The following is a 12,406-nucleotide window of genomic DNA, read 5'->3' on the forward strand; positions in this document are numbered from 1 at the left end:
GGGTTAGAAGCCCGATGGGGATGGTTGGGTTCTGTTTTCGATACAAAATGGGGAAGTTACAGACCCGCCAAAATTTTATGGCAGCTTATTGAAAATTACGTGCATTTCAAGTTCGACTTTAATTTCTATATTTCCACATAAATACGCATCTCAGATGTAAGTGCACACCATATTTTCATTACTTATACACTACTCTATTAAAACATTAGAAATGTCTTCTGTAAATTTTAAAATCTATGGATCTGTATAGTATAACTGCACCGTTAAAAGTCCTTTGTATCATAATAACCATATGCGAAAACGGGCTTTAGAAGAAATAGTGACTGAAATATCTGTTTTTAGTTTTGGAGCCATAATTGCGCTCTTCTCCAGTGATTTGTTTGCTACGTCACGACAAAATGCTTATCAAAATGCTACCATGTAAAAGCACAGTATACTTTTCATGCCATAGAATATTATACGAGATTTTTGGCAGCACATCTGCTACGAGAAATGTTTTCGTCTAAAACTGGCCTTACTGATGACGGCCGACTTGAATCACAACTGGCAACGGTCGATAAAATATGATACGCGAAATGAAAGAAAGTAACATCAAGAAAAAGAAACAGAAAAGTAGAAAGGATGAAAGAAATAACGGAAGGACGCAGTTGTTACATGGAATGAAATTTGACAAATACAGTAGGCATATTATTTCAAGAACAAAGAGCATAAGAAAATGGGAAGTCAATAACATTCTTAGAAATGGTAAGAAGGATTATTGTTGCGCATGGAATGCGAAAAGGTAACAAATTTATTTCGGGGGGAGCTTGAGCCCAGGCCGATAGAACCATAAATGCGCCACTGAAGACAATTCTGCTTCCCTGATCCTTCACAGCATTGTTTTTCAACTTCATAAATATTTTGAACATCGCTTATATATATATATATATATAATTATGGGAACGGCATTACCCGTCCCCCCCAATGTTGAAGACAAATTTGCGCCGACTTGCCGGACAAAAAAAAAAAAAAAAAAAAAAAAAAAAGACTGGAGCTCTAAAGATAAATACGTTGGTGCGAGAAGGGGAAATTTGACTTTCGGGTTTTGTAGCAGCACACAATTTGTCTTTTAATGTAATAGAACATTTGCCAGCGCTTATAAAATCCGTTTGTAGGGACTCAGAAATTTGCAATGAAAATAACTCAGCTGTTCTGTTTTTAGAACATAATTTCTCATTTTTTTTTTTTTTTTGTAAATTCAACCTGGCAACACTGGTCAAATGGACAATCTGAAATTACGAAAATTTGGCGGCATAATCGAAGAATAGGTCAGGTTATAAAAAGATGATCACTGCAGTGTTTGTCAGCTTATCTGAACGAATTCAGTTTTATTAAGATCTTTTCTTTTTGCAGATCCTCAGAACATTAGTATTTACGTAAGTGATATTACTTATGATCTTATTCATTGTTCTTTAGAGTTAGAAAATATACGTACTTTAGTTCACTACGGGCGGTTGTCACAAAATCGTACTTTTCAGAACGAAAAGAACGGAATCAAAGTGTGAACTCTATTAATTTTCCACTTCTATCAGATATACAAGGTTTTACACATGTTATATGAATGTACCTATTTGAGATATTGCAAGTAAATTTCGTTGATTTGCACGTGCAGGTTTACTTTTGGCGCACCACTCAAAATGTTGAAATTCTAATTCTTTCACTAATTTCCTTGTCTTCTAAAATTCGGTAATAGTATACAACAGTTCCTCATCGTGTTCCGTACTCGAGGATAGTTCTTACTCTTGCACCACATACAGAAATGGTGGTACCGTATGTAATGTACAAATGGTAATAGAACACATAAGAAACACAGATCATGTACTCACACTGGAATATGCAGTATGAGTACACCGTGATCTGCGTTTCTTATGTGTGCTATTACAACTTCTACATGAAATACCATCACGTTTCTACGTAATGGAATAGTAAGAACTATCCACGAGCACAAGACATGCAATATGCGTTCAAGTCCCCCTCCCCCCCACACACACAGTGAGATATAAAGTACAAGGGCACTACAGAGACGCACATAAAGTTCACCGTACTTAAGGATAGTAATAACTCTTGCACCACGTACAGAAATGGTGGTATGTCATGTACAAGTTTCAGTCGATAAGTAAATGAAAGTCACTTTGTTACCCCATTTTCAAGTTGCTAGATCCTCAATGAATAATCCGTAAAAGACTGAACTTCGTGAGTCCTCGGGAAATGATGAGGAACTATTGTATACTATATCCTATAATTCTTTTCCAATTTGCTTATAAATACGGCTTCCGAATGTGACATAACTACAGTGCAAAAACACAAACCAACCTGAGCAAGGGGGGCCCTAAAAAGCACTGATGCTATCTTACCGAGTAAGACACAGGGCGAAGCTGGTGGGCTCACACGGGGCCGCCCGCAGGGAGCAGGCCCATCAGCGATAGTGGGTATACGCGAAGCGAGGATACTGAAAAGAAATGGGTTTTGGCAAAGGTGCGAGTTTCAGTTGCACTTGTCACAGGGTTTGCCCGAGTGGACCCAGCCCGAAAAAACCCGGTGGGTTTTTTCGGGTTGGATCCGCCAGAAAAAGCCCACCTTGTTTTTGACCTATTTGTTAGTATATTATTGGTACAACTAGGGTGATCACATTGTAAGTGATTTTTATCAATTTTAGACTTTCCTTGGGCGAATTAGAGGCTTTCACGTTAAGGTATTCAACATGAGACCTTTATAAAGTTCTGAATGCACTAAATGAATTTAAAAAATAAAAGAAAGAAAAACTTACCTTAGCTTCAGATAGTTATAGAACAAATTAATGTATGGATTATGCTTATAGCCTATTTGAAGTAAAATAAGCAATTTTGTACTTTAGAAAATATTTTCCGGGAGTAGTGCCCTTGTCGACTTGGCGACACCGAGGGACATTATCACTCATACGTTTGACGGGTTTAAGGTCATAGGTGCCGGTACTAATAGTACATATGTAAATACATTAGTAAAACTATTAGTATTATTTCTTACCTTTGATGTAAAACAAGTTTCTTCAACTAAAGTTTGGTTTTCCAGCAATAACAGTTTAGTTCAGTCATTTGTTGCTATTCTTCAAATAAGCATTCTGTAGAATCAACACCAGCAATAGCGTAAAAATTCTTATCAAATTTAAGAAGCTTAATGCTCGGAGTTTCGAAGACTATGTAACGCTTACTATTTCAAGTGCTGAGTTCAAATTTCCGGAAGTTTTGATGTACACGCTGTGAAAGAAATGCTCGGGGAATTCCCGAATTAAACGCAGAAGGATCGGAAATGAATACTTCAACAATAAAACTATTTCTTTTACGCTTAAACCTGCCATACGTCCCGTAATAAACGGGACAGTCCCGTTTTTGGGCCCGAGTGTCCCGCGTCCCTGTAAATTCAGTCGGAACAGGGAAATGTCCCGTATTTTAACTCAGTTTCATTTCTGCTATCAATATCAGCTTATTCGAAAAGTAAAAAAAAAATCTCACATTGGCTGGGTATCCTGTAATTAGTGAATGAACAGTACGCTGTTGCATGTAACCGTTTCGAGGATGTTATTACACCACCCTGTTCGTCTTGATAGCGAGCGAAATTTGCAATGCTACTTTTTCGATTGCACTTGATGGAAACTCGGATATTCTCCGGGCACGAGTTATGCTAAATTTGCTGTATAGATTTTCTCGACGATCGAATGTAAAATTTCAAAATGACGGCCATTTTTTTCAAAACAGCCGTGAGTAGAAAATTGTTGCAAGTTGTGACAATGACAATCTTGAAATATAAATCACATTTTAACACTTTTACCCCAAAGACATTGAAATATTTCGAAAAAAACCCAATTAAATTCGAAAATACCCGAAAAACCCATATGGGCCCAGGTGGGTTGGGCTTTTTCAAAAAAGCCCGGGTTTTTTCAAACCCTGACTTGTCATGATTTCATACTAGTAACTCTCCATTTGTGAACATAAAATACAGCTTCTGTATACCGTGCAAAAATCCACCACCGGTGCAAAATAACATCGAATAGTCATCTTCCATATACACTTAGTTATGGGACATTCCATGTCAAATCAACAAGTCATCAAACTTGACGATCTCAGATTTTTGTGAAAATTGGTGCACAGCTTTATTACAGTGCGAGATGAAAAGATCCCAAATATTACTCCTCTCGTCTCCTGAAAGTGTCCCCATACAGAGTGTTCAAAAATTTCAAAAAGTCATTTTTTCCGTTACAGTGATTATCAAAAATTATCATAAAATGCTTAATATGTTCACTAAAGACATGGAGCAAACGGAACTGAAAAGCTTATAAATTGCTCTGCAGCTTGTACTATATTGAAAAATCATGTACATTAACAATACTTCAAAAAGTGCAAGTAAAATTTGAATTTTGCACGGAAATGTCCCTGTGAATTTGTTCAAAATTGTCCAGATTGTTGTCTTAAATGTGTACTAAAACGCCACAAAGTTGCATTTTGGGCACTTAATAGGATCCTGTTTAAAATTAAACATAAACCGAACATTGCAAGATATTGACTATGTGAATATCTGGGTTCAGATCAATAACCATTTGCCTGTAGCTATTTACCTCTAGCATCAAAGGAATTTAAGTTCAACTTCACTTGTTTCTTGAAATATTCAATTGAATTTAGACAATTATGCATCTTTAGAGTTATTTAGACAGGTATTACGTTTCCGAACAGTACTCAACACAGATCATTATTATTGTTAGTTAGTATGGATCAGGGTTTGAAAAAACCCAACCACATGGACCCATGGGTTTTATTGGGCTTTTTCGGGTTTAATTTTTTTTTCGAAATATTTCAATGTCTTTAGGGTAAAAGTGTTAACATGTGATTTATATTTCAAGATTATCATTGTCGCAACTTTCAACAATTTTCTGTTCACTACTGTTTTGAAAAAAATGACCGCCATTTTGAAATTTTATATTGAATCGCCGAGAAAATCTATACAGCTAATTTAGAATGTATCTTGCTTCTACCGTCAAAATTGCAGCTTAAAGTCCGAAAATTGCACCCTGTAGCGTGGATACACGCAAGTTGATAAAAGGCCGCCATTTTGAAATTTTACGTTGGTACGCTGCCAAAATACATATACAGCTAATTTGAGAGTATATCGTGCTTCTACCATAGGTGTTCAAACCAGAGATGTTCACCCTCGCGAGGGTGGCCCTCTCGAGGGCATCCTCACCCTCAAGTTCCCTCGCCCACAGTGACGCGAGGGCGAGAACAAGCTTCGATGGCGAGGGTGAGGGTGCGCGAGGGCGAGGAAAAGCTTCGACGAAGAGGGTGAGGGTGCGCGAGGGCGAGGACAAGTTTCAGCAGCGAGGGCAAGCTTCGATGGCGAGGGTGAGGGTGCGCGAGGACGAGGAAAAGCTTCGACGAAGAGGGTGAGGGTGCGCGAGGGCGAGGACAAGTTTCAGCAGCGAGGGCAAGCTTCGATGGCGAGGATGAGGGTGCGCAAGGGCGAGGAAAAGCTTCGACGAAGAGGGCGAGGGTGCGCGAGGGCGAGGACAAGTTTCGGCAGCGAGGGTGAGGATGCGCGAGGGCGAGGACAAGCTTTGATGGCGGGGGTGAGGGTGCGCGAGGGCGAGGAAAAGCTTCGACGAAGAGGGCGAGGGTGAACGAGGGTGAGGGCCAAGTGTTACTGCGGGAGCGAGGGTGCACGATGGCTAGAGACAACTTCCTTCAGGAGAACGATGGCACGCGAGTGAGGAGGACAAGCTTCCTTAAAAGCAACTGTTTTGGAGCTTGCTGTTTGACCTCTTTTGGAGAGAGGCAAAATTTAAAATATCATCTGCCATGTCCCCTAGATGAAAAGTTAGTGTCATACCAAGGTTATACATTAATCGTATTTTTCCTTTCCATTAATTGCAGTAGACAATTTCTCGTGTGTACGTACATAATTATTAAAAATATTAATGCAAATAAGAATAATATTTGATTTTTCCCATGAAAGTTTCCGGGTAGAAATAGCGCTACATTAAGAAGTAAGTGTGCCTCATTGTTGCCCTCCCTGTGCTGGAGACGTTTTAGATAAGAAGTGTCTACTACAATGTCATGTATAAAGAGTGTTGGTAGACAGACACACAGTCACTCACGTCATTTAGCAGTAAATGATAAGAGCGCTGATATCTGAACAAACACAATCAATGAGAGAACCATCAGAATGCAGTAGATCAGATGGAAAAAGACTTGATGGAATGACTTTGGTTCATAGATGGCCATTTTGCTCTGGACTCTCTCGGACTCGGGCTCATTTTTTTCAACTGGGCTCTCGTTCATTTATTCCTTTGGGAATCTTGCTCGGGCTCACTTCCCTCAGTTGGACTCGCGCTGACTTATTTCATTGGCGCTCGGGGTAGCGCTTAATTATTGAACCCGAGAACGGTCGAGCGCGAATGCCGAGCTAGCGAGCGTTGGGCTCGTGAGTTTGGATGCCCATGAAATGGGCTGATTAATAGCATACATCCTCCTCCAATGTCCACCACTGATGAAGTTGTTACAATTAATCGGAATTTTTAACTTTTCATAGTTTTGTGACAGCCCAAACTATTATCTGAATCGATATTTGTTAAAATAATGTCAGTCACTATTGTATCGATTTTCATTGTTTCTGCTTTTATAATCTACGTGGAAATGATATGTTTTTTCTTGTCCTTAAATAGAAATATCTGACACGTTAATACTGAAATTTTGTTAAAAGAGCTGCTTTAACAAAATAAAATTAATAAGTTCCACAAGACATAAGTTGTTTATGCAGCCGAAATTTGCAACTGTTGACTGATTGCCGTTTAGCGTCCTCTTTCGTCGGCGAGGCTATATGAGAAGTGGACCTATAGGTTTAACGCGGAATTCGATCCACTGTCGTTCAATGTTCTCCCAGTCGGAATTGTCCCCAGGACCCCATGCACCAAAGGTTCGCGTGCAAGCCAGTGAGATAGGGTTTGTATGTTGTGTTGTTCAATGATTTTTATTAGGAATAAAATACGTTACAGGATGATATACTGATTGTAAATATTATAGTGCAAGTATTGAACGATTGTGTGGTAAAAGGAGAAATATAAATTTGGACAAATTAAAAAAAAAAGGCCTGAAAAAAATGTAGGATATATGAAACATATAAAACTTAGGAAAAGCCACTTCAGCAAAACGGGCAGGATTTTGTTGTGGGTAAACAGTTTAATCATATTATTATTAATTTCGCACAAATGTGCCACACATCATAGCATGGGCGGCGATTAGGGGGGCAGTTGCACCCCACTCTTTTGAAATGACCCATTAATGTCGCTATATAGTTTCATTTGGAAATATAAAGTTTTGTATGTATTAAGGTTCATAGAATGAAAATGGTGCCATAAAATATTTGCCGTTCCGTGAGTACGTATTAGTTGTCTTCCCGTGCAGTTAAGAAAGCTACAGGAGTTGCGTTTTAATTGCCACGAAAAATGGCTCAAAAATTAACCTATCCGAGTGTACTTTCATATTCATTTCTTCTTACAAGGGCTCGATATGTTAGTCAGCCGCTTTGGAACTAATTGAGATAACATTTCGCAGAAAAAGAAGTCCTTCATAAGCAGTGTTTCTTTCAGAAACAATGTTCTGGGGGGGGGGGGGGGGGGGCACACTTAGTATCCCGGAGCGGCACTGCAGGTACTATTCTATTCATTATTATATTATAGACGTACTATTTTGGTCTCCTTCGGGGGAGGCTCTCAGAGCTTCGGGGGGCAGTACCCCCAAAAAAACGTGTCTGGAAGAAACACTCTTCACAACTTATTCTGTAATTGCACAAAAATCGACAGTTCCTGAAATGTCTTTTCTTCTTTCTAATAGTAAGGCATATTTGATTTGATTTTTTTAAATATCCCTTCAGCAGTGAGACTATATGAGACGTGAACCTACCGATTAACGTAGAATACGAACCACATGAGCTCCCGCCAGGAATCGAACCTGGGTCTCCCACGTCAAAGTTGCGGCATTGTTTTGCAGTGTAATATACGAGTTCAGGGGTGTACATATACAATTTTTTATATACAATTAAATTTAGTGAATTCAACATAATTCTAGGTTTTAGGATTATTTGGGATAACTGGAGTGTGGAGTGATTCTAAGTATTGTTGAAATGAAATGAAATGAAATCTTTAAGTTTAACGCCCCATGGTTATGCCGGTTAGGCTAAAGGAGACGGTGATAATAAGAAATTAGTGAAATGGTGGAATGAATAAAGTGGGAGGAAACGGGAGAACCTCGAGAAAACCCACGAGCACGGCGTTTGTCCACCACAAAGTCCACACGGCGCGAGTTGGGATCGAACCAGGGACCCCAAGCACCGGAGGTGAATTACTGAGCCACCGCGCCCCCTTAAATATTGTTGAGTTTTGATATATTCCAAGAAAGTGAAAACTGCACCTAATGGCAATAAACATGTTTCGGGAAGCTGCAAAAGTATTTCTTTAAATGTCGCAGTATATGCTTGTAGTATTTACTGTCTTTCTAAGAGTAATAACATATAATAGCATGCGTGGAACTAAAAAATATAAATTGTTCATTAATTCCCAGTTTCAATATAACTTTTGCAAAACAAGCCTCATTTTTCAATACTATTCGATTAATATTATTCTTTCTGTTTATTTCTTTTGCAAATTTGTTATTAAATAGGCCCCTAATCTGATCATACAAATTTCCAGACAGAATTATAAGATATTCATGAGCAAGGAATCAAACCTCTTGTTACACCTTCGTTGTTTAAGAGTACAAAGCGCTAGTATCTACTTTGCGTTGCTCTTGTAAATTTACTTAATAAAATATGAAACACGATATATGGTATTTTAACTGGAAAAGACAGTATCCTAATAGTTATACAACATTTCGTCAAGAAAAATGTTAGAAGCAACCAGGAAAACTAACATTGATTTACAAATAACATTATTACATAAAAACTAACATTGAGATCATGTCTTGCCCCCCTACTTTAACGTCCAACCGCCGGCACTGCATCATAGCCCAAATACTGACCATATTTACCTCTTCTGGGATGCTTGTCTATCAGCAGACAATTATCCTGGACATAACAGACGTCAAACATTACGCATAAATATCTCTTGTTTTTAACTTTATATATATATATATATATATATATATATATATATATATAGAAGACAGCTTTATATCATGAGATCGAACCTTTGGAGTTATAATTAGAAATTTAAGACTTTACAGGTATTCAACATTCATGAAATTACAGAACTTATTATCACAACTGCTAAACGTTTTTCCAAGGTGTTAAACGTTTGGTAAAGGAAGTAACAGGATCTGATATCAGTGATTACACGTGTTGGTTAAAACCATTTTATAAGAAAACAGCTATTTCTGCGGAAACTAAAAGCAAACCAAGAGGTAAAAAGGAACTTTCTCTAACCCCTTCGTATCGGTTTGAATGTAACAAAGAAATAATGTTACTTCAGAGGGTACTGCAATATCAATGCTCTCTTTCAAAATATACGTATTTCAGTTTATATAATCAACTTTGGTCTCCATCCGGCCCATCTAAAGGGAGAGTGCTAACCAAGGCACTCATAAGAGTGAACGCTTTTTGAGAAATTTTGACAGCACCTCCCGAGCACTTACCTTTTTACACGAAGAAATACTACAGTGGTCTGTTACTGCAGAAGAATGTGATTAAGAGAAGGAAACGTAGATTTTTTTTTACATTGTATTTTTAATTGGAGTCGGCTTGTGAAAGAAGTAGCACGTAAAAATTAAAAGATTTTTTGTTGCTTCAAACTATTGGAAAACTTTCCAAAGGTCGTAATATGACCCCGTACGATAATTGTAAACAATGATCAGGTCCGGAATTGGACCGGTTTCTCCCAATCTAGCCCCGCGATAGAGTGTTATCCAATCCATTCGACAGTGTCGTCTTAGCAGCCTAATGGACCCTGTAGAAACCAGTGTGGCCCCTACGACTAAATTTTGCAAATAATACATTATAATATGTTCTATAAGTAATATATTCTGCTTGCGGGGCCCTTGGCCAAGTGACCATCAGACTGTTAAGTGGCTCTGTTACTTTTGGGTTGTCAAGTACACACATCATGTTGCAATACAAGCACATCCATGGACGTAAATAAGGGAGCGTATGGTCTCTACCTAGAATTCAAATGAATGAATGAATGAATAGTTTGTATTGTTTCTGGAAACAAGCAATATGTTCTAAAGGTGATTTGAGCTGGAAAGTTTATTTCTTTACGTTTCCAGCTTCTGATGTAAAAGTATATATTATAAGTGATATGTGATATGATACCTCCATTAACATCCGGTTGGTATAACCTCAGTGCGATTTCTTTGTATGTTTTTTTCTCTTCTCCCACCCAAAACCAAGACTTATATGCTCTCTCTCTCTCTCTCTCTCTCTCTCTCTCTCTCTCTCTCTATATATATATATATATATATATATATATATATATATATATATATACAGGGTGAGTCAAAATAAGTGTTACAAGCCAATATCTCGCGAACTATACATCATATAAGAAAAATATTAAGAGACAATGTACAATACAGAGGGGCCTAAGAAATGAGTCAAACATTAGATTTCCCCCGCCCCCCATTTTGGGGGGAGGGGGGTGAACGTAAAATTTTCAAATGGGAACATAGGTCGAGTGATACCTCGTTCGAAAGAGCTTGAAAAATTGAACAATTTTTGTCGGAAACAATTTTTGATATGGGGCACCGTTTTGAAGATGGGCCCCAAAAATGGTCCTGTATCCGATAAAATTTCCAGTACTTATAAATAAGTGTTACAAGCCAATATCTCGCGAACTATACATCATATACGAAAAATATTAAGAGACAATGTACAATACAGAGGGGCCTAAGAAATGAGTCAAACACTGGGTTTCCCCCGCCCCCCAATTTGGGAGGAGGGGGCTGAACGTGAAATTTTCAAATGGGAACATAGGTCGAGTGATACCTCGTTCGAAAGAGCTTGAAAAATTGAACAATTTTTGTAGGAAACAATTTTTGAAAATGGGCACCGTTTTCAAGATAGACCCCAAAATTGGTCCTGTAAGAGATAAAATTTCCAGTACTTATAAATCGGAAACGGCTAAGTAGAAAAACATGAAACAAAAAATGAAAAAGGTAAACGCCATAGGCAACGTGGAATGGTGTTGTCGTGGTGCCCCAGGACCCCATCATGGGGCCCCGGGAACAATTTTAAAATTTCAAATCTGAATATAGGTCGAGTGATACCTTGTTTGATAGATTATGGAAAACCAAACAGCTTAGAAAAAAAATGTTTTGATTTCGGGCAAGCCTGTTACAAAATGGCCACCGGAAATGGTTCCACATTCAGATAGAAAGTGCAGTGTTCAAACTGAGTGTTACAAGCCAATATCACGCGAATTATTGCATCAAATAAAAAGTGTTAAGAGTCCATGTAGAATACAAACAGGCCTAAAAATATGTCGAACACGAGGTTCCATCATCATACTGTAAGTGAATAACAAGTAAAATTTTCGGAGGCAAAATCGACCTATACCGTAATAATAATAATAATAATAATAAGAAGAAGAAGAAGAAGAAGAAGAAGAATACGCAAAATAATAATAAAACTAGTAATAATAATAATAATATGAATGAAAATAATAAGACAATGAATAATACTAATACGTATGCGCAAAAAGACGTCGTTCCTCAATCACTACAATCCTATGAGAAAGGGATAGGAAGGTACCTATTAGGCCCTACTTGTAGGCAACATCTCAGCATGTGCCCAGTTAGAGTAAAGAAAGCCCGTCAATGTCATTGCCTGGGGAATGGAACCGATGGCCTTCGGAACATAGTACAACGATAACGTTGTATATTGCATTAACAATCTGTACCATCTTATAAAAAAAAAGGATCAGAGGCGAATTATTTGAGCCGTTTTATACAAAGAAAAGAAAGTTGCAAAGAAATATCTTTAGATTATTTTTGATCGTCAACTATTAATGTAATCGCTATGGAAACGTAATAAATGTAAGTGTAAGTGTGCAGACGTAGAAAGAACGGGATATAAACTTTGGTGATAAGTTTTCCGTATAAGTAAACGAACACTATCGTATTGATATTATTAGTTTGGGTAGCGTTTGAATAGAGCAATGGCGGTGTTTGATCATTGTGTAGATATGTTGCTGGTGTTGGGGGAATGTAGAAGAAACTATCGTAGCGCGGCACGAATGTATGCAATGCGCTATCCCCAACGCCAACAAACATCTCACATGGCATTTCTGCGATTGGAGAGACGTTTGCGGCAACATGGTAGTCTTGTCCGGGGACGAGGTAGGGGTCGTTACCGC

General features: G+C 38.2%; 1 protein-coding gene across 1 annotated transcript in view; it reads left to right on the forward strand.

The window, feature by feature from the left end:
* The first annotated feature begins 1,264 nt into the window (after positions 1 to 1,264).
* LOC145673201 (kinetochore protein NDC80 homolog) overlaps positions 1,265 to 12,406 on the forward strand; it is a 39,195-nt gene continuing 28,053 nt past the window's right edge. Inside the window, exon 1 of the mRNA XM_081742673.1 lies at positions 1,265 to 1,415. The gene's annotated coding sequence lies outside the window, so the exon portion shown is untranslated. The remainder of the gene's footprint in view (positions 1,416 to 12,406) is intronic.

This window comes from Thermobia domestica, chromosome 16 (genome assembly GCF_964235325.1).
Source record: "Thermobia domestica chromosome 16, izTheDome1.hap1.1, whole genome shotgun sequence".
NCBI lineage: Eukaryota > Metazoa > Arthropoda > Insecta > Zygentoma > Lepismatidae > Thermobia > Thermobia domestica.